This window comes from Biomphalaria glabrata, chromosome 3, assembly GCF_947242115.1.
Source record: "Biomphalaria glabrata chromosome 3, xgBioGlab47.1, whole genome shotgun sequence".
Taxonomy (NCBI): domain Eukaryota; kingdom Metazoa; phylum Mollusca; class Gastropoda; family Planorbidae; genus Biomphalaria; species Biomphalaria glabrata.
This window is the reverse complement of record NC_074713.1, coordinates 53,061,825-53,083,447: the sequence shown is the minus strand read 5'-3', so window position 1 is coordinate 53,083,447 and position 21,623 is coordinate 53,061,825. Positions and strand designations below refer to the sequence as shown.

The 21,623-nt window shown below is 39.0% G+C and overlaps 1 protein-coding gene across 4 annotated transcripts in view; it reads left to right on the top strand.

Moving 5' to 3' along the window:
* The first annotated feature begins 366 nt into the window (after nt 1-366).
* Nucleotides 367-21,623, top strand: part of LOC106072138 (pyruvate carboxylase, mitochondrial-like) — a 53,296-nt gene continuing 32,039 nt past the window's right edge. For 2 of the 4 annotated variants that reach the window (XM_056022637.1, XM_056022633.1), the window contains exon 1: nt 367-514. The gene's annotated coding sequence lies outside the window, so the exon portion shown is untranslated. Of the gene's footprint in view, nt 515-13,268; nt 13,417-20,027; nt 20,153-21,623 lie in introns of those variants that run through there. The other 2 variants (XM_056022634.1, XM_056022635.1) reach the window with 2 other exon arrangements.

Genomic DNA, 21,623 nt, shown 5'->3' with positions numbered 1-21,623 from the left:
TATCAACTTCGCTTAGGCCTAGGGCCTCCAATTAGCCTACCTCTGGCCGGCTCTGTTTAACAAGCTACAATTTAAAAACAATTTGATTTCTATATGATTATATAACATTATGTAATCATCTGCACATAGTCGACATTATATATCTTAATGGATGAAATGATGAAGATATGCAAGAATCAGTGATTTTAGTTTTTAGTTTTTAAGAATACTGGTCTGTTGTAGGCCCTATCTCATAAAAATAAGAAATTGATTTATGAAATTAAAACTTTTATAACAAATAAAAGTTAAAAATGAATGATCCCTAAGACATAAAATATACAGCCCTGACCTAAAAAGGTTAAAAGAGGTCACAGCATTCTATGTTGAGCTACAAAACTAGATCTAGGCCTAAGCCGTTGACGCGGTCACTGGCCTTGTCTGTGCAGTTTTTGTACTATTCGTAAACAGTGGATATAGATCTACATAGTATATTCTAATATAGATCTACATCTATTCTAGATTTATTACCAAAAGGGTAAGGAAGCTATTGGTAACTATGGTATTCGTATTGACGTATTGATACAATACATTTATGATTATAATAATAATAATAGTCTTATTAATTTAATTAATGATAGCCTGGTCTAGACTCTAGACTCTTCACTCTCCTACTAGATCTAGATCTAGATCTAGTCAAATCTAGTCCTAGACAGTACTAGACTGCCTAGAGTTGAGAGTCTCAGTCTAGATCTTAGTCTCTTATGTCTTTATGTCACTAGTTATGACACTGGAGTCACTGGCACTATAGTATCAGTATAGTCACTAGTCACGACTAGTGACACTAGTGACTAATATGATCTTAACAAACATGCATCTGATCTACACACTACACTACTTACACAGACACACTACTTTACAACTTTACACTCAGTTCAGTTACTGCATATAAATATAACAAATACAACACTTGTCACAGTGACTTTGAATTTGACTAATGTCACTTATAAGCTACTATTAAAAGTATTATACTGTAACTATAATTATAATTATTATATATATTTTATATATAGAATCTAGATTAGATCTAAATCTAGAAGTTACTATATCTATTCTATAGTCACTATAGACTATAGAGATTATATAGGGTCTGTGATTCTATTCTATATAACATTATAACGTTCGAAAAATAATAACTAGAATATATAATATAGCCAATTACTAATATATTTTAGGTCTATAATTAGTTACAATTACTTCAATTAGTATAATAATTGACTTATACTAATAGTACACTAGATCTAGTTGCTAGAAAATATAGATCTAATACTAAATTGCAACTTACTAACTTAAGTCTTTAGACTTTACAGTTTACTAATACTACTGTCATAAGTCATAAATCATGGTGTATAATATTCCTGAATGGTAAAAATTACAATGTTTGATTGAGAGTCACACCATATCAGACATGATCAACATAATAATTTATAATAATATGATATTATGATAATAAAAAAGTAAAGTTAAGTTCCCCTTTCAGACCTTGTGTTCTATAGGACAGATTCAGATGATGTAAAGGTCATCTGTTTGTGTGGCCTACAGTTAACGAGGGTGTCATGTGGCCAGCACAATGACCAACCACCTTTACTTTTCCATAACTAATGTCAGGTACCCATTAGAGCTGGGTGGACTCAAATAGGCACCAGAAGATCCCGAAATTAAAAATCCCAGTCTTCACCAGGATTCAAACCCTGGTCCCTGGTTCAGAAGCCAAGCGCTTTACCAGCATTTGATAAATTCTAGATCTATGACAGACTATATGATCTTTATTATCTTATATCTTCTATAATTAACTAGATCAATATTGACTATATATATTATATTAATATATATATATATTGATGTGTCAATCTACTGAAATCTTGATGTTTATACATGTTACTAAGTGACTGATTTATGCAAACCATTCCATGCTCTAATGGCACTAGGGAAGACAAAGCTATGTATGAGTTTGTCCTATCATATGGAATATGTGATGTTGCTTGTTCAGGCTGTCTTGAGGTCAACTATGGATGACTGTTGAATTTCAACCAATTACTCTGCAAGCGTTTGGGTGTAATTGTTCGGGTGTATTCCGTGTAGTTGATCAACAATCCAGACAAAACAAACACATCGGTTTTAACTAGTAAAGAGATGTAGTCAACGCTGAAGAACAATGTAACATGTATTTATTCCAAGAAAAGGCCACAGTAAAAGTCTCTGAAGAAATGTGCTTTTATCATTGTGTCTTTTTTGAGTATTTTATTATAGTTAGGTTTTGTTATTGTAACTTATGATTCAGTGTTTTAATTTTATGTACAGTTATTATTGCAACTTTACTTTTTGAGATTAAGAAGGAATTTACATCTGTCTAGTCTTATATTCATTTATGCCAATAGTTAAAATCTTATAAATTACAGACATTACTTCAAAAGAGAAGATAATTACTTTCTAAAGAGTACATTATTATCCAAAAGATTATTAAGAGTAGTATAGGCCCTAAAGATAAGATAAAATAAGTCAGAAAGGTAAATCAAGAAATATTTGAAAGACTAATAATAGCAGCTCTTTTCACTAGGCTATGAAAGTCTTACATTCTCATTATCATATAGAATAAAATAAAATTTAATTGATTTCACCTTCTTGTTAATTAATTAGCTGCAGTGAACTAGTAACTAGATGAAGATCTAGATCTAATTTTTAGTGAGCCATTTGTTACTGTGAATAACAAATATTTTGTTGAAACCATATTTTGTGAACCATTTGCAAGTGAACATATTATTTATCAGATTTAACATTATATTGAATGGCTTGGTGAACCAATTGTTGGCTGAAGGTTTTGTTGGAGATGAATTGTTGTTAAACCATTTGTGATGAGTAATGGAAATCTTTTGCCCATACGACTCTAGGGGATAACTAAAGACAATGGTGTCTTGCTTACATTCAGTTTTCTTCTTTCTTCTTCTTCTAGCCAGCTTTTTGCTGCTGAGCTGTCAGCTCTTTTGCAGACTGTGCGAAGGAAAAATGGTGTGCTGTTTTCTTCAGTTGTTCAGCACTGCCGTACAGGGTGTTGGTTATGTTGGGTTGTAGTGGAAGTAGGGTCTGCCTATGGTGGATTAGGAAGGGGCATTTAAAGAGGATATAGTTTACGGTTGCATAAGGGTGGGTGCAGTGTCTACAAAGGGGGAGTTGTGTTGAATCTATTTTGTTCAGATGGTAATTTAACAGAGGTGTATGTTCTGCTCTTAGTTGGATAATTGTAGATTGTTCTTTGCTGGAGAGGAAGTTAATACTGTCCAGTTTGTTAGGCATAGTCATTTCTTTGTACATGGCTCTGCCTGTGTTTCTGATGCCCATTGGTTGAGCCACTCCTCTTTGTGATTGTTGACTAACATTGACCTTAGGGTGAGGTAGTTAACAGATCTATCTGGTAGTTCCATAGATGATCCTGCCTTTGATAGCTTATCTGCCTTTTCATTTCCCATGATGCCAATGTGTCCATGGATCCACTGTAGTGTGATATTGATATTTAAATTTGATAGCTTACTCATTTTATCTATGGCTTGGTTATTAAATCTAGTCTAAATCGTGTGCTGTACTGTGTCTGTGTAAATAACTAATTTTATGTTGAGTACTTTGGTAGCCTTAAGTATTTAAAGTAAAACAAAACATGTCTCTATCTATTGTACTTAACCATCAGAATAAGTTATATCTAATTGACCACTATTCTTGACTATTAAAAGTAAAACTAAACATGTCTATATATTGTACTTAACCATCGGAATAAATTATATCATATTGACCACTATTCATACTATTGAATTAATATTAATATTAAACATGACTATATATATATATTAACATTTTGTTTTTGAAAACTAGGTCAGGGTGACACAGCACTGTTTAAATGATAAGCTCATTTCATCATCATATTTTTTTGATGTCTGCAATCAATAATAGTTTACCTTTATCAACCTGATTGTTTTAAACGTGACAGATAATATTGTTATCACTGCATGGGGTGGACGCTAATGTTATCATTGTTTTGTAAAGATCTGCTCATCCAGTGGCTGTTATCAAATAGTTACTTGGCTTGAATGATAATTAAAAAGTACTTTTACAAACTGAATACTTTGATAAGAGCCTTTTTTTTTTTTTTTTTTTGAAAACTCTGTCATAACTATAAAATGTGATAATGATGAAATTTATGTAACAAACAAGTTCTTGGGTGATGTAGGACTTTGGACTTTGATAGTTTATCACTTTAAAAAAAAGTTTCTTGACACAATTTTTTTTTCATTTTGTGCTCGGGATATCAGTCCTGTTGCAAAAAGGGGGCCGAATAATTTATATGCCCCCCTCAAGGTTGTACATTTGAGATGACCAAGCCTTTAAGACAGAGTCTGTCTGATTGTTTGGTAAGCTCTTAAAACTGTCAACCCAATACTTATTGGTCTGTCTATTAAGAAGGGATTTAATAATCTTTTTCTCAAAGGAAAGGATTTTCTTTGGTTTAAATCCTAAACATGAGAGAGTAGAAAAAAATGTTATTTGTTGCCTTTTAGGTTAAAGTTCAGTTATAGGATCTTCCAGTCCAAAGATTATGGAAGATTGCAGAATTTTTATGTGGCTGTGAAAAGTCAGCTGTGACCCACTTTAAGAACCAACACTAGCAAATTATGAAAGGGCAAATACCTTGAGTTATCTTGCTTCTTCAAAGACAAAAGTCAGTAGTCTGTGACTTTGTGTGGATAAACCTGCAATGAAATGTGGTTCTTTAGAATCTTTACGACCGTAGGTATTTCTTCTAAAATGAAAAGAATTATCACGTTTTATAGTTTTGATGCAGTGAGACATGCAAACATTCACAGTATTCAAAGCATGGACCACTATTTCATCCCCAACTGCAATAATGACTAGCCTACCACCTGTCCCCTATGTGTTGTGTGAGCACCAGAGACTGTAGTGTAATCAATAATTGCGAAACTGTCTCTATCAGACTCTCTAGTTGTTGTTTTTTTTATTTTTTATATATATTCCTTATGCTGGCCACTGCAATATCTTGGTCACTAATTATTATCTTCTTCCTCATTTACAAATGTCCTGTTATCTGTGGCGTAGGTATTAGGGAGGCGGGGGGGGGGAAGCTTGAACTCTTTAGGGGATCCTGCATTTTGACATTCGACATCATCACATGAGATATTGGCGTGCTATTTAATGTGAAAATACTAATTACGGACTCTCATTTTCCGCCGCCCCCCCTAAAGTGGGGGCCCGGGGGGGATTTTCAAATGTTCACCCCCTCCTCCACTTTAGCTACGCACGCCACTGCCTGTGTATGTATTGATTTGTTAGTTACCAGCTGTGGTATGACAGTAGTTTGTCAACCATTATCATAATCTCTAGGCTACACCTTTGCTGTTGTATTGAAGGATTTTTCAAGTAATGGGAGAGTGCGATTTTCAAGTTCCAGTGACAATTGCATTCCACGTGCGTGTGTGTGCGTAAACATGCTACACAATTGCATACACAATTTATTTATAAATACATAGGCTATGTAATTATCAGCCAAGGGAGGATAATTTTGTTAATGTCCATATGGGGAAAAGCAAGGGGTACTAAAGAAGGGGTAATTATTAGTATTCAATTAAGACCCTCGAGTATCTCTGGTAAAACATGTGACAGCGTTGCCCCCTCCCGTTTTTATTTGGTCTGCGCTATCTGTGGACGGGAGTGTCTCTCCAAAATAGGGCTCCACAGCCACACGAGGAAGTGTGCTCTGAGATGAACCATAGTCGTTCTACGACTGAAGGAGGCCAATGATGAATGAATGATTTTTTTTTTGGTCTGCGCTATCTGTGGACGGGAGTGTCTCTCCAAAATAGGGCTCCACAGCCACACGAGGAAGTGTGCTCTGAGATGAACCATAGTCGTTCTACGACTGAAGGAGGCCAATGATGATGAATGAATGAATTTTTTTGGTCACACATTTTCTCCTACTGTAGCTTTGCATAGATTAAATAGAAAGATCTAGATCTCAAAGATGACCAGTTCGATTACATTCCTGTTGTGTTCGGCAGGTCGTTAACAGACCGTGTGTACGTTAGTACATAATTAACAGTATGAGTCAGTACATATGAACAGTCCTTGTCGTGTCTATCTCAGCCACTAGTAGAGCACCGGTTGTCACCATACTGGTAGCATCGGGCCGAGGCCAGGTGGCAAGAAGTGTGACTGCATGGTGTCTCGGCCACAGGGGCACTCCGTAGCCCAGACCACCCCACACGCTTAATACCCTCAATTTGCGCCTGCCCTGCACTGTCTTGTAAAAACCCTACAGAGGTCACTTCCGACTTAGGTTCTAAATACATGTATTTTTGCAGGCCACAGAGAGAGATTCTAAATACATGTATTTTTGCAGGCCACAGAGAGAGATTCTAAATACATGTATTTTTGCAGGCCACAGAGAGAGATTCTAAATACATGTATTTTTGCAGGCCACAGAGAGAGATTCTAAATACATGTAAGTGTGCAGGTCACAGAGAGAATTGGGTGTAATGAAATAGTGACTGTGACGCTCTGTCAGTTGTAACGTTTAAACCTTTTCACTTGAGTGTTGACACTTGTGTATATTTTTAGTACACACACGTACACCCTTTCTACCCCCCCCCCCCTCACACAGAACACATGCGTCTTTTGTCCTCACGCTGTCCATCACCATTATTTTTTTCTTAGCGAACACCTTTTTTTAAAAAAAATGATTTATCAGTTTGAAACATGAACGCTTTATGGTAATTCATTCAGGCATTCAGCAAGTGCTTCAAAAGTGAGAAATAGGTTTTAATTAGTATATGGTAGAAAAAAAGGGGGGGGGAGGCGTTATACCATACACAAAACACAGATTGTTGTTTTTTTTTAATCTCTTTCAATTATACCGAGCCAGGGCTGGATTTAAGTTAATGGATGCCCCTTCTTTCTTTTGAAAGCTTTAATGCGAATGCACTTCATGAAATGTTTGGGTGGCGCAATCTTAGAGCATTTCATTTTGTTTGTTCTCATTGTTTTTGAATGTTCTCTCACGTGTGAAGATGATTAAACCCTAGCAAACAACGACGAGCAGGGGTTCGAATCCCAGAACCATCCAGACGATAGTCCACAGCGCATCCCACACGACCAGGCAGCCACCCATTTAATCCGACTTTCTTTCTTTTATATAGAGCATTTTTTGTATATGTTGAGAACCTTTGAGAGAGAGAGGTCCTGGGAGGCTGCATAATCTTATATGCCGCACTTTACCCACCCGCTATAGTGTTGATTGTGTACGCCAATAGTAAGCACACGGAAAATATTTTCGGACCACATAACACAAGGCCAAAGTGACATGGCCATTTACCGTCTGTCTCTGCGAGTCTGTGCGCTATCGTAGGAGATAGGGCGCGTGTGACATGTGGTTATCCTTGTACATCGACCTTATTTTGTGCATAGGTCACCGCTCCTGGTGGCTAGGGTCTGATCTACTGGTGTGTGCGTTAGTAAGATTTCATAACTGACAAGCAAAAATATATCAGGAAAAAAAAGCCACTTATAAAGCAAAACAAAGGTTATAAAGGGGCAAAGATCCGCACAGTTACTCTCATATCTCTCAATACTGCAAGATTGATCTCGCCCTTTCTATATCAAACAAAGCTGATTGATTACCACTAATGAATTAACTGATTGGTTTATTTTTTTGACTGATTCGCGTGTTGTCTTCTACAAAGAAAAGTTGTGCAAATAGTCTCAGCTTGATCCGAGCATGGCAAGTGACAGAATTAACGTGTACAAAGTTTTGTGCTGTAATTATTAATTCTAGTATGGGCGTGTTCTAAGAGGTGTTGGTAAATATATTCATATCGGCTTCTGTTATATAAAGAAATTGTGCGTTGGGATTTTTAATTAATTAAAACTAACTAGTGTGATGCGTTATTAGCTGATCAATACCGGATAGGGTGTTTTTCATTTAGGCAAGTTAAAAAAAAACTTAGCAGATTGGTTTACACAAGGAATGTGTTTGTACCAAAACGAGGCTTGACCCTTGAGTGCAATACTGGATAGTCTCGTAATAGTGTAGATCTATTTCTCGGGCAAACTTTTTGACTGTAAACAAATGGATGGATATCCCTTTGTCGTCTGCTGATCAAAGCTCGCGCTCTAGCTGAAGAGCGTATGACGGAATAGGGGGAGACAACACACCGCGATCACAACTGTCGCCCTCTCAAGATAGTGATAATAGGTTTACACAAGGAATGTGTTTGTACCAAAACGAGGCTTGACCCTTGAGTGCAATACTGGATAGTCTCGTAGTAGTGTAGATCTATTTCTTGGGCACAACTTTTTGACTGCAAACGAATGAATGGTCGTCTGCTGGTCAAAGCTTGCGCTCTAGCTGAAGAGCGTATGACGGCAGAGGGGAGACAACACACCGCGCTCACAACTGTCGCCCTCTCAAGATAATGCTAATAAATGCAGAATGTTTTCTGAAAATGTCGTCTGTGGTTGTGTAACATACATTCTCCGTGCAGTATGTCGCAGGCTAGTTTGTACTCGTTTTTTTGCAACCAAATAGTATTTCCAAAGTATAACGTTATAAAGTTATAAGAATTTACCTTGACCTTTTACTTTACGGTGTGGGGGTAAATTAGTTCCTTAGTGTTGTCTTGTAGTTTTAACTGGGTTTCTTTAAAGTTAAATGTAGATCTTATATTTGTAGAAAATATAAGGACCATTTCATTTGTTATATTACTTTTTTTTTTAGACTTCATTATCAGTACTTTCTGCTGTACATGACTTTATCAAGCATAGTAGCACAGGACGTTAAGTAATCGTCTGCTACCCAGCTTCCGAGCAGTACATCTTATGGCTTGCGTTTTTTTTTCCCGGTTTTTTTTTTGGTCTCGTGCCAAAACACGTGACTTGTTTATCAGCTTTTGGCGTGAAAATTTTCAAGCAAGCGATGCAACTTTTTTTTTTAAAGCCGAGTTTTTCTATTTACAGTTATCTACTTTCAGCCCCCCCCCCTTTCTCTCTCTTCCTTCCCCCCCCCCCCCCGTATATTTTGCTGAGTGTAATGGAATGACTGACGCCTACGAAGTCATGTGAGCATTTAGATTCGTTGATTCGGATGGCTGCTTGCTGGCGAGGTTCGAACCCCGCCCGCCGTCCTGATGGAGGTTTGGGCTGGGACAGTGTTCCCCAAGCTATGATCCTGGGAACCCTAGTGTTCCGCGAGGTCTGAATAGGTGTTCCACAAACTACTGGAATAATTAAGTAGTAGGCCACCACACGAATTGATCTCTAATACAAGCAATAGAAAAAAATAATACTTTAAAAAAAACAACAAAGCTTATCTAAGGAAAGAACCGCTAATTACTGCCATTTATCTGAAAATTACAGGGTTCAGCTCTCTTTATACTGAACACAATTAATTAATAAGTACTAAATAAGCAAATAATTTTTTTATTTTTGGATTGATTCGTGTATTGTAATCGACTATGAATAATTATGCAAAATTTTAACTTGATCTGAGAATGGGAAGTGGGAGAAAAAAAAGTGTCATTACGTAATAAGGGGATTAAATCAAATATACTTCCACATCTCTCTTTAAGTAGCATTTATTTCCCTTATTTCGATATCAACAACATACTTAAGCACCAACAATTAATTAACTAATTGGTTAATTTTTTTTTTATTCGTATCTTGTGAAGTTCAGTGAATAATTGTGCAAAGTTTTAACTTGATCCGAGAATGGGAAATGGGAGAAAAAAACATGTTTAAACTTTGTACCAGACAGACAGACAAACAGTGAGTTGCTATAAGCTTTGTATTAGTGTTCGCTAAATACTCAACATGTGCGAAGTGTTCCGTTAAGTAAAAACACTTTGAGAATCACTGGGCTAGGATGTTATAGTCTCCAATTCTGAGGAATCTGCTAAAACCTCACACACACACACCTCTTATCGACACTCCCTTTAGTGTCGCCACCGATGTTATGTGCGTTAGCCGGTACAAATATATTTAGAAAGATTCCAATGTAATCATTTTTTGTTTGTTTACAAAGCTGATATCAAATCATCCTGCAGACCTGAACACGGACGTTTAAATCACAAACTAATCTAAAAAAAAGTTTTGGTCTTAAAGTTCTTCTTGAATATAGTGAAGCATGTTGTCTGTCTGAGCTCAATGGGGAGCTTTGGTCCATGCACTGAGAAAGTCCGCAGACCGTAGCTTCGAAACGTGGCATAACTAGACGCGTTGAGCCGTGGAGCGCATGGCTCTCTGAGGGACATACAGAATGAAAAGTCGCCAATGTCGGTTTGGGAGCGTCTTAACTAAAAGACAGAACACTGTCCTTTCAATAGCGGTCAGAGCGGACTGGGTAACAAAATCGGCCCGGGCATTACCATATAAACCGGGCCACAAATGGCATGTCATATATTTTCGGGGAGGGGATTTCTATCCCACTCCGCAATTTATTATATATATATATATATATTAGTATGTGTGTATATGTAATTAATCTTCATTACATTCTGATCTTTCATTCTTTCAAACGTTTTTTCTAGCCTAGAATACTCTCTTCCTATAATTAGTGGAAAGACAGTACACACCGCCAAAGGGCTGTTAGGGATTCCGGGGGAGCGCTGTGAGCTCCCTCAGGTGGGGTCCGGGGCGAAGCCCCGTAGCCTAGCATTATTTTCGTTTCTTTAAGCTTTAAAATTGCATATTCTTAGGTATCTACAGTGCAATTAGCACGCTACTCTTCCGCTAAAAAAAAATTCAAAAACCAAATCTGCTATTCAATGGAGTGCAGCGACTGGTAGAAAATGGTAATTATAGTTTCGCTTTAGCTTTTGTATTGGAGGGAGGAGGGAAACCACAAAACCCCTTTTGGCTACGCTCATGAAATTTGGTGACTTTGCTCAAGTTGGCTGCACTGGGGCAGTAAGTAAAGTTTCCCTTTCAGACAATGAGGTCTGAGGCAATTGATGGTTTGAAGACCCTCCCCTCCCGGCTACGCCCATGTGTTATATTATAGGTGTAAGCCTAATTCTCTACAAAGTATATTAAGTTTGATAACGCATCGAAAACTGGATGTATGCATTCGTAGGATTACATAATGTATTCTATTTATTAGTGTCAACATTGGCCTCTTTCAGTCTTAGAACGACTATGGTTCATCTCAGAGCACACTTCCTCATGTGGCTGTGGAGCCCTATTTTGGAGAGACACTCCCGTCCACAGATAGCGCAAGTACAGGTGGCTTTTGCTTTGTTGGTCCTAGGATCCCTCCCACCGACGAAAAGGGCCCCTGGCACCCTGCTCTACGTCATTTGGGCATCTGAGCTTATAACCGCTGACTGCCACTTCCCGTGTTTGGCCGACGCCAAAGGCGAAACTGGAGTGTCCTCTCCAGTTTTTGGGGTTAGGGCTTTGAACAAGTGAGATGAAAGCCTGGGCATTGTTTATGGTCGCTTACACAGCAGTTCCCCCCTCTCCGCGCAGCTGATGTGACCAAAGGAACGGAATATCCAATACAGTTTGGGATCAGTAGCGCCGCAGGATCTGCCAGGCTGTAGCACTGTGTGCCACAGTCTGCCTAAGGGCCACCAGCTCCTGATTTTTCCTCAGAGTTGTCTCCCGAAGCCTTTCCCGTGCTTGGGTATAGCCGCAAGGCAGCGGAGGTTTGGATTCAGAGTTTTCCTTCTCCTAAATGGGTAACCAACCAAGGCTAACGAGCCCCTCCTGCCCGAAGCTTACTGGTTTAGGCGCCAGTTGCTCGCCTTTGCCCCTTCTCCTGTCTGTGGTAACGGTTCCGCCAGGCTCAGTAACTGAACCACATGTGAAGGCCAGGAGTTGGTGGACTGGTTGTAAGAGGCTATTTGAGACGCATGCCATTGGAAGCACTTTATAGGTAATGATGGGCTTATGACCATTACCACTTCCGGCGTTAACAACCTTGGGGTTATACATGTATGTAGTCTGAAAACTATAAATAATACAATAGCAGCCTAATGAGTTTGAACCTTTTTGGTATTACTTATAGATTACAGACGATTCTTTAAAAAAATATGATTTTTACGTCTTACGCATTTCATGTGTCCTTCTAGTCATGCGTGTTGATCTGTGACTTAAAATATGCTAAATCATTGGTTTTCCTGGCTGACTCAGGCAACCCATTCCATTAAAAGATAAGAGAAAGTAGAACGATTAGAGAGGCACTTACTTAATGTGAAAAGCTCTTGCTTCCTCCTAGTACATTCTCAAAAACGCGATTTGTGTATGAATATACCATGACCCATTATTTTTTAGATCTATGTTATTAAAAATAAACACAAAGAAACTTACTTCTTTTCAAGTCGCAGAAAGTAGAGCTTTATACCCATATTGAGCTGTGAATAAGTTGGCCGGTTTGCAATTTCGCGGCTGTGTGTATGTGTTAAAGTTAATTTCTATTTAGTATTGTTAAAGAGCTAATTGACGCGCCTATCTTTTTTTTTTTTATTTGCTACGTTATATCAATGTTTTCTAACTTAACCCATCTCTCATCCCTCTTTTTGGTTTAATTTCATTGGAACCATTAAAAGACGGGGGAGGTAAGGAGCAAACAAAATGGGAGTGCCATCAAAGGCCCATGCCGACCAGCAAAATGATTAGGCCAAACACAACCTCGAAGACATCAAAGCAGTCCATGCTGCTCGTGCATAGAGGAAAGTACGGTCTAACGTTTTGCAAATGATAATACGTACTGTGTATAGTGTTTGTTGTTTTTTATATTCTTGTTGAATTTCAAACAAAATTAATTGTAATAAGAATTAAAAAAAAACAACAACAAGAAAACGTGTTCGGGCCATTGTGTCTTGCTGTTGTCACTTTTTTTTTACGTTGTCTGCGTTGAAATTTTTTTTCTTTGGTTGCGACCAGACCGGCCCATTTAGTACCGGCCCACCGGGCATTTGCCCGTTTGCCCATATAGCTAGTCCGCCCCTGATAGCGGTATTAGCAATGTTTCAACTTTAGACGGGGATGATGATTACCTTATTCCGCACACTCGCACTCAAAACGATTTTATGAATGACGATATAGCTTGCCTTTTTTTTTTTTCTTCTGTTGCTTATCTTGGAAAATTATATCTCATTGAATATCAGTGGATAAGAACAGGTTATTGACTATACAATAGACCTTGGACATTGGACTACATAAAGTTGTCTATAAATAGTCGACTTTTCGATGGTATTCTAACTTTGCAGTATTTTTTCCCCCCGTACATAACTGTGAAACATCCGGGTTATCTTTTGTAACTTTAAGACACAATTCTAACTTCAAGGTAGAAGAGTTCTTATTTGTTTATCTCTGTTTGACCTGGTAAGTTCGCCTGACGTTTGGTCATAAACATTTTAAAATATAGATTGATTTATTGCAAATTAAAACTTTTGACGGTTTATTAGGAGTGAAATTTATATATATGCGAATCTGCCCACTTTAAGATATAATTAGACATATATATATATTTTTGTGTGCTTATAATTATAAGTGTTAATAATAACAATTGAAATGGCTAGCATTTTCAGCTCTTAAAATTGGTGTCAGGTCTAGCTAATTACTCTTTTTTTTTTGCTTATAATTATCAGTATTAATAATAACAATTGAAATGGCTAGCATTTTCAGCTCTTAATAGGTGTCAGGTCTAGCTAATTACTCTTTTTTTTTTTTGCTTATAATTATAAGTATTAATAATAACAATTGAAATGCCTAGCATTTTCAGCTCTTAATAGGTGTCAGGTCTAGCAAATTACTCTTTGTACTAGGCCCAACATAAACACAAACTGAAAGGCTCTTGCAGTCATGCATAAAAACAAGGTTAATGAATTCTCAGCTTTGTTTGCGTCTAGTGTTATTATCTCGTCCGATCTGAAGCCTTCTTGTGGAGTTACGATTTTTGTTAACTTTTATGATTGACTTTTAGATCTATTTTTTTTAAAACATTTTTTTAGCCTTTAGAATCTATATAATATAGAAGTACGAACTGCTATGCTTTTTATTATTATTATTATTATTATTATTATTATTATGGCCGGATTAGCTCCTAGGCTTTGTGTTGTTTATTATGTCCTTCTTTTCTTTACCTTTTTTTTTTCTTTTGAATGTTAATAAAACGGGCCTTTTTTTTAACGATCATAATGCACCCCCGACTCATACGCGCACTCATATTTTGGAGCCTGTTAATTCTAGTAGCACTTTCACTTATCACCCCCCCCCCCCCGCCAACTCTATGACTTTCTTCGGCTTCTTAACTCAATCTATATATTTCGACCGTGACCTTTTTTTTTTTGGTGGGGGGGGGGGGGCGGGGGGGTGTTATTATTATTATTTTTTGCAACCTATTACTTTAAAGCTAGGTACGGTATTAGACACCAAATACATTTCTTCATACCATCAGTCTCAGGCCAAGAGGCCCATTTGAAAGTCACACTCCCGTTTCCTTTTCTGCATTTATTTTGGTAGTTTGTTCTGTAAATAAAAAGACATTAGATCAACCAGTGGTGTTTTCTTAAATGTATTATAGTTATAAAGCTTGTCTTTAAGTCCGAAGATTAATGAAGAGTGCAGTATTTCACGTGGCTACGTAGCCCCAGCCGTGACCAACATATTTTGCCACACTCTACGCAGACTTTTATAGGCTAGTTATATAAAACACTGTATTGCCTCCTGCCTGCACTGACAAAGTGATAATTGTCTGGCGCAGGCCAATGCCACTTTTTACAGTTTTAATAAATGCAGTCCACAATGGCACAGACGTCTGAGATGGCTAGATAGCTGTAGGTTATAGTTAGGAGTTTACATCTTGTAGACTGGCTGTTGACCAAGGCTACAGAGCCCAGTCTGCCCGAAGGCCGAATTGCATTTGTTTTATATAAGTCTTATTGCTATAAGTGATAAAGTCTATTAGAACTGGATTCTAGGTCGAAACAATGAGGACGCGCCGTATAAGGCAAATATGGCGCCAATAAGTGTGAATAGTTTATTCAGTAATAAAATAATGGCAATATCTTTCTAATAAACATTTCTAACCATCGAGGGGACCAGATCTCCATCAACTATATATATATATATCTGTGGCATTTTTACGTCTCGAGAGACGATCTTTTCCCTTTGCAACTTCTTGTGTGACTAAAGAGGCCAATCCTTGATACACAGCTGCGACCGCAGGTTGGGCATATGTAATTGCATTACATATGCACACACACACACACATACACACATACATATATATATATATATATCCTGTTTTTACTGCTCGTATTCAGGGTCGTATGTTATGTGCTATGTCCTGTTTCATATGTTGTTTGAAACATAAATGTAAGCACGCGCACCTGGCACGTTCAGCAGAGAACTCCAGTGGACTGATTCAAAGGTTTAACCCTTTCTCTCCTCACTGACGATGCCAGCGTTGATTCCACCAGAATGTGGTAAATAATTACGGAGAGAAAGAGATAATTAAGTTTATTATTCAGGCAAAACAAACTAGTTTCGTTTTTATCTGGTAGGGCTTTTGTAATGTCACCTAATGTCAGCCAAGTTCGGCTTCTCAAACGAATTTTGAAACTGTGTGTTTCCCTTTTGTTAAAATTGTTGATAGTCAACAGAAGCAGCGCCCCAGTATGCGCCATTTTCATCCTGACATGCTCAGACCTTCTAATCATCTAATGCAGCGGTTCTCAACCTTTTAAACTCGGCGACCCCTTTTTACAATCCCAAAGTCTGCCGCGACCCCCCCCCCCCCCTTTTGCTCACATACACAGCAATAGAAGAATAGACAAAACAATCCATTTTTTCGATGGTCATTGGCGACCCCTGGCAAATCGTCAATCGACCCCCAAGGGGGGTCTCGATCCACAGGTTGAGAACCCCCCTGATCTAATGGATCTCAGTCCAGTCCTCGCTCATATTGTTTGCAGGCTTGGACAATGGCTTGATTTTGTTTTCTCCACCAGCTTTTCAGTTTCCTGGGCAATGGGCCTCAAGATTTCTTCAATCTCATAGTAGTTAACATTTTTAACAGCCACCTGATACCCAACATCCAACATTGGTAACTGGTGATGAAACGTAGGGATTTGTTTGTATGTAATGTGTTTTTTTTTTACCTTCCAAGTTTCTTTTTTTTTAGAAACATTTTGTTGAGAATTCGGCTCTATATTGGAGACTTTGATCTATGGCCAATGACTAAGAATAGCCAACCTTTTTACCCACATTGCACTACTACTATTTGGTAGGTTTTTTGCGCTACCTAACACTGCTAATATTGGCAGGTTTTTCACGCGTAACACTAAGGTTACTGCTAGATGAAGTTAAAGAATCTTAACCAAATCGCGAAGTGATTCACCATCTCTTCGGTTAGAAAATCTCTATTCAACAGTTTCCTCAAGTCTCCAAGAGTCATTGCTCATGGAAAGAAATGTGTGCCTCTCTCTGCTCACTCGCCGGTGGGGGCTGACTTAACTCTTTCTCTCCGTAATTATTTACCACATTCTGGTGGAATCAACGCTGGTATCGTCAGTTAGGAGAGAAAGAGTTAAAGGGCCGGCATTTAGGGTTTCGATAAGACCCTTGTTAGATATAGATCTATAACGAGGAGGTCAAGGCAACCTGGTGTGTACCTTCTCTGCGCTCTACTGCTACAATTAAAATGAAAGTAGATCCAAAGCGGATACGGAACTGACAGTTCCAAAAGTAGTTTGGCTCGTCAGGTGTGCATATTTAGGTTTCGTGAGGTGCAAGAGCAAACATAGGTTAGTTCAGCGGTTCTCATCCTTTTATGCTCGGCGACCCTTTTTTTACAATCCCCCACTATGCCGCGACCCCTCCCCCCACACACACATACAGCAATAGAAGAATAGACAACAAAAATCCATATTTTCGATGGTCATAGCGACCCCTGGCAAATCGTCAATCGACCCCCCCAAAGGGGTCGCGACCCACAGGTTGAGAACCCCTGTGTTAGGTTCTTCTTCTTCTTCCTCTTCTAGCCAGCTTTATTGCTGCTGAGCTGTGAGCTCTTTTTGCAGACTGTGCCAAGGAAATGTTAAGTTAAAGGAGTGGGGTTTGATTTCGTTCAAAGTTTGTAGGCCACTTGTATCAAGTGTAAAGGGCAGACATGTTTCTGGAGGCTTCTTCGTGGACACGATGAACTGTTCCGATAAAAGAGTGTGTAACAGTATTAATTATATTCACTTCGTAGCTTAGGAAATACGACACCCGCCCCCTCTCTCTCCCCACCGACCAGTACTTTTACCGTTTTCTTGTCCCTCCCACCAGCCACGAACACAAGTTCTTGGACACCTGACTTGTGTAACACTTTACAACGAACAGAACCGGGGGAGACTTATTAGAGACAATTTGATTCAATCCCTTGTTACTTCGTTAGTAAAGAGCACTAAACAAAGCATCGATCTCCTGGGCCCGTTGATCTACTACATGTAAAGGTTACCTTTATCGAATTTAATCAGCCCTCCCACCCCCCACCCCCAATACACCGCGGGACTTTAATTGATATGTTTAAAAAAAGATTGGCCACTGAAGTTTGGTTTAAGTTTAAAGCGTGTGTACAGTTTGTGAGGTGAAACACTGTGTGTAAGTAGATTAGCTGTCCTTGAATTCTGGGATCGTGAGTACATCCCTAGCTCGGTGTCCGTCACTGAGTCCACTTTGTAACAGCTTTTGTGACTGATCCGTACAGCTGTGTGACTGATCCGTACAGCTGTGTGTAAATGCCGTTATCTTTGAATGTTAACAGGGGGACATCTATTGAACAATGGAACTGTTACAGTTGTAGGTCAATGTTGCTGGGGGGCTCTTGTTTCGTGTGCAGAAGTTCTATTTGGCAGTAGCAGCTCAGAGGGTAGAGGTTTTATACACGCCTCATCCAGGGAGGCGAACATTAACACACACACACACACACACTCTTTAGGGTCACGTGGTGTAACAGTCTTCGCCAGGGGTTAACAGTCTTTGCCAGGGGTTAAAAACTTCAGTCTTTTACAAGTAACTATGTTTACACAGCAAAGACCTTACCATATCAGAAATAGCTAGTGACTTTCTAAATTTACCATTCAAGTGTGCGCGTTCTTTATGTAGAGTAGGCCAGTTCGACTCCTGGATGTCAGCACTAGAGATCAAAAGTGTGCAGTTCACCGTAACCTTAGTTTTGTAATGGCTGGCTGAGTTTTGTTAGCACCTGAGTTGTTATATGAGTTTTGGTACTTAGCCCTGGGGTATTCCCGATTGCAGATAATTTTAGGTCGTCGAGCATGGTGCTGCATCCTCTAAGTATGTGGCTGTATCTCTAAGTATGTGGCTGTATCTCTAAGTATGTGGCTGCATCCTCTAAGTATGTGGCTGCATCCTCTAAGTATGTGGCTGTATCTCTAAGTATGTGGCTGCATCCTCTAAGTATGTGGTTGTATCTCTAAGTATGTGGCTGTATCTCTAAGTATGTGGTTGTATCTCTAAGTATGTGGTTGTGTCTCTAAGTATGTGGCTGCATCCTCTAAGTGTGTGGTTGTATCTCTAAGTATGTGGCTGTATCTCTAAGCATGTTGCTGTATCTCTAAATATGTGGCTGTATCTCTAAGTATGTGGCTGTATCACTAAGTATGTAGCTCTATCTCTAAGTATGTGGCTGTATCTCTAAGTATGTGGCTGTATCTCTAAGTATGTGACTGTATCTCTAAGTATGTGGCTGTATCTCTAAGTATGTGGCTGTATCTCTAAGTATGTGGCTGTAACCTTGTTTTTAAATTACAAGTATTTTTAATTGTGGAGGTGCAGTGGCAGAGTGGTAAAGCGCTTGGCTTCCGAACTGTAGGGTCCCGGGTTCCAATCCTGGTGTAGACTGGGATTTTTAATTTTCTGATATTTAGGGTGCTTCCGAGTCCACCTATCTCTAATGGGCACCTGGCATTAGTTGGTGAAAAATTGGTTGGTCCTTGTTTGCATTTACATATTTCGGATGTTCCTTCAGAGTTGAAGATAATCTACTTCCTAGTCCACACCTCCCGCAGGACGACGGGGGATGGGAGCGGGCAGGGTATGAACCATCAAGACAACTGAACGTCAGTCCAGCGCGCATACCGCACGGCCAGGCAGCCATATATGTAGATATATATATATATTCAAATTCGAGCTTCAAAGGTAGCCAAGTATCCCATGTGTCTCAGCGGCACATCCTAAAAACAATAATATACAAATAAAATAAGCATATAATGATTACCTGTACGAAGTTGTACACATGTAGAGGCGGCCTTAGCAGTTAGCAAGGCCCGGCCCGAGTTTCATATCCAAACATCCCTATAGAATAAACCATACAGAGGCGGCTTAGTGGGGCAACCTCGGTGGGCCCCGCGATAGCAGAATTTATTTTCATCTTGATTGTTGATTTAAGGTCACTTAATTAATATTAGATGGCTGCCTGGTCGTGCGGTTTGCGCGCTGGACTGCCATTCGGATTTATCGACGGTCGAGGGTTCAAACCCTGCCCGCTCCCATCCCCCGTTGTCCTGCGGGAGGTTTGGACTAGGAAGTAAACTATCTTCAACTCTGAAGGAACATCCGAAACATGTCAAACATTTAAACATTTAGAGTAGCTAGTCAGGAAAACCAGTAACTTAGCAGAATTTAGGTCATTGGTTAATATGCATGACGCATAGGACGTAATTATATTCTTTTTTTTTTTTGAAATAACGTCTTTACTATTTAAGACAAGAGGGCTGGGGATAAACCTTACCAACAGAATTACAATATAGTATGAAAATGTTGCCATACGAACCAATAGTGCAGTAATCCAATCTTATAAGTCCTTTTTTTTTTGTACAATAATAAGGGCTACGTTATTTGAACACGTTTGCGTGGTGTGGTGCGGTATAAGTAGGTCAATAAGTATCGGTGCGTAGGTTATATTATTCTAGCACCAATTCCTGTCAAGTGCACACTATGTGAACGCACCTTCTTTTCGTTGCATTGCTTATTAGCTAATTGATGTTTTTTTTTTTTTGGTTATTGTAGTAATGTAACGTTAAGGTCTGTGTGTGTACCTCCGTTTAGGGTGAGTATCTAAGGCAGTGATGCCCAAAATACGGTTCTATCCAGCCAGACGAAACGTCAATTCAAAGTTTAGAAAAATCCCCCCCCCTCCCCCCCAAAAAAAAGGTTGAAAAATGTAGATTTACCTACGTTAGGGCCCTCATTGTTTTTTTCTAATGCATTGGTACCACAACATTGAACACTTTAATGGAAAATGTACCAGGAAAAGTGAACGGATCTTTACTTTTTGTGGAACATGATAAAAATCCCCCCCCCCCCCCCCCAAAAGGTTGATAAATGTAGATTTACCTACGTTAGGGCCCTCATTGTTTTTCCTAATGCATTGGTACCTCAAAATTGAACACTTTAATGGGAAATGTATCAGGAAAAGTGAACGGATCTTTACTTTTTGTGGAACATGATAATAGGCCAACATATTTGTTTTTTTATAAAGAACGCGTTGCTGTTTAAACACAAAAACACTTATGAACAGCATTATGAAACAAATATGGCGGCATTGGTGGGAATACTTAACAAAAAGAGACCCGCGACACGAGTGTCTGAAATTAAAATGGCCCGCTGGTCGAATTAGGTTGGGCATCACTGATCTAAGGCATCACTGCAGCTCGCAGTTGCCATAGTGTATTGCATTTAGACCTTTCAATTTGTCTAGCGTCTTTACGGTGAGTTAGTGATGGGATTGTAGACTGAGTCTACGCTTTTAAGAGTCAGCAGTGGGCCAGCGTTGTGTCTTTGTTGTGTGTAGAGGCCAAATACGTTCTAATGTGTTTTGTTGGTTTTTATGGGACCGCAAGGTGTAAAATGTTTTCCATGTTTCGGATGTTCCTTACAGAGTTGAAGGTAGTTTACTTCCCTAGTCCAAACCTCCCGCAGGACGACGGGGGAATGGGAGCGGGCAGGGTTTGAACCCTCGACCGTCGAAAAATTCGAACGACAGTCCAGCGCGCAAACCGCACGACCAGGCAGCCATCCAGGTGCTGATTGCTTACTTGACCATTAACATAATATCTATAACATAATGATTTGTGACTTCGTTAAATTCAATAATAGATTACGTTATCATTGTATTCATTGTAAATAAGGTCATCTCAAATATTATATTGGTATGTTCACAACCTAGTCAACTGTTTGAAGCACGAAGGTGCATTTTGAATGTCTGGGGCCTGGGACATAAGAGTCAAGGCTTACAACACAAACCTGGCAATAAGGTCTTGGTAGGCAGTGAAGGTTTACATTGAAACATTTCCCCAACCAATGTATGTGCTCCTTAGCTTTTTCTTTGGGCAACCAATGTATGTGTTCCTTAGCTTTTTCTTTGGGCAACCAATGGATGTGCTCCTTAGCTTTTTCTTTGGGCAACCAATGTATGTGTTACCTAGCTTTTTCTTTGGGCAACCAATGTATGTGTTCCTTAGCTTTTTCTTTAGGCAACCAATGTATGTGTTACCTAGCTTTTTCTTTGGGCAACCAAT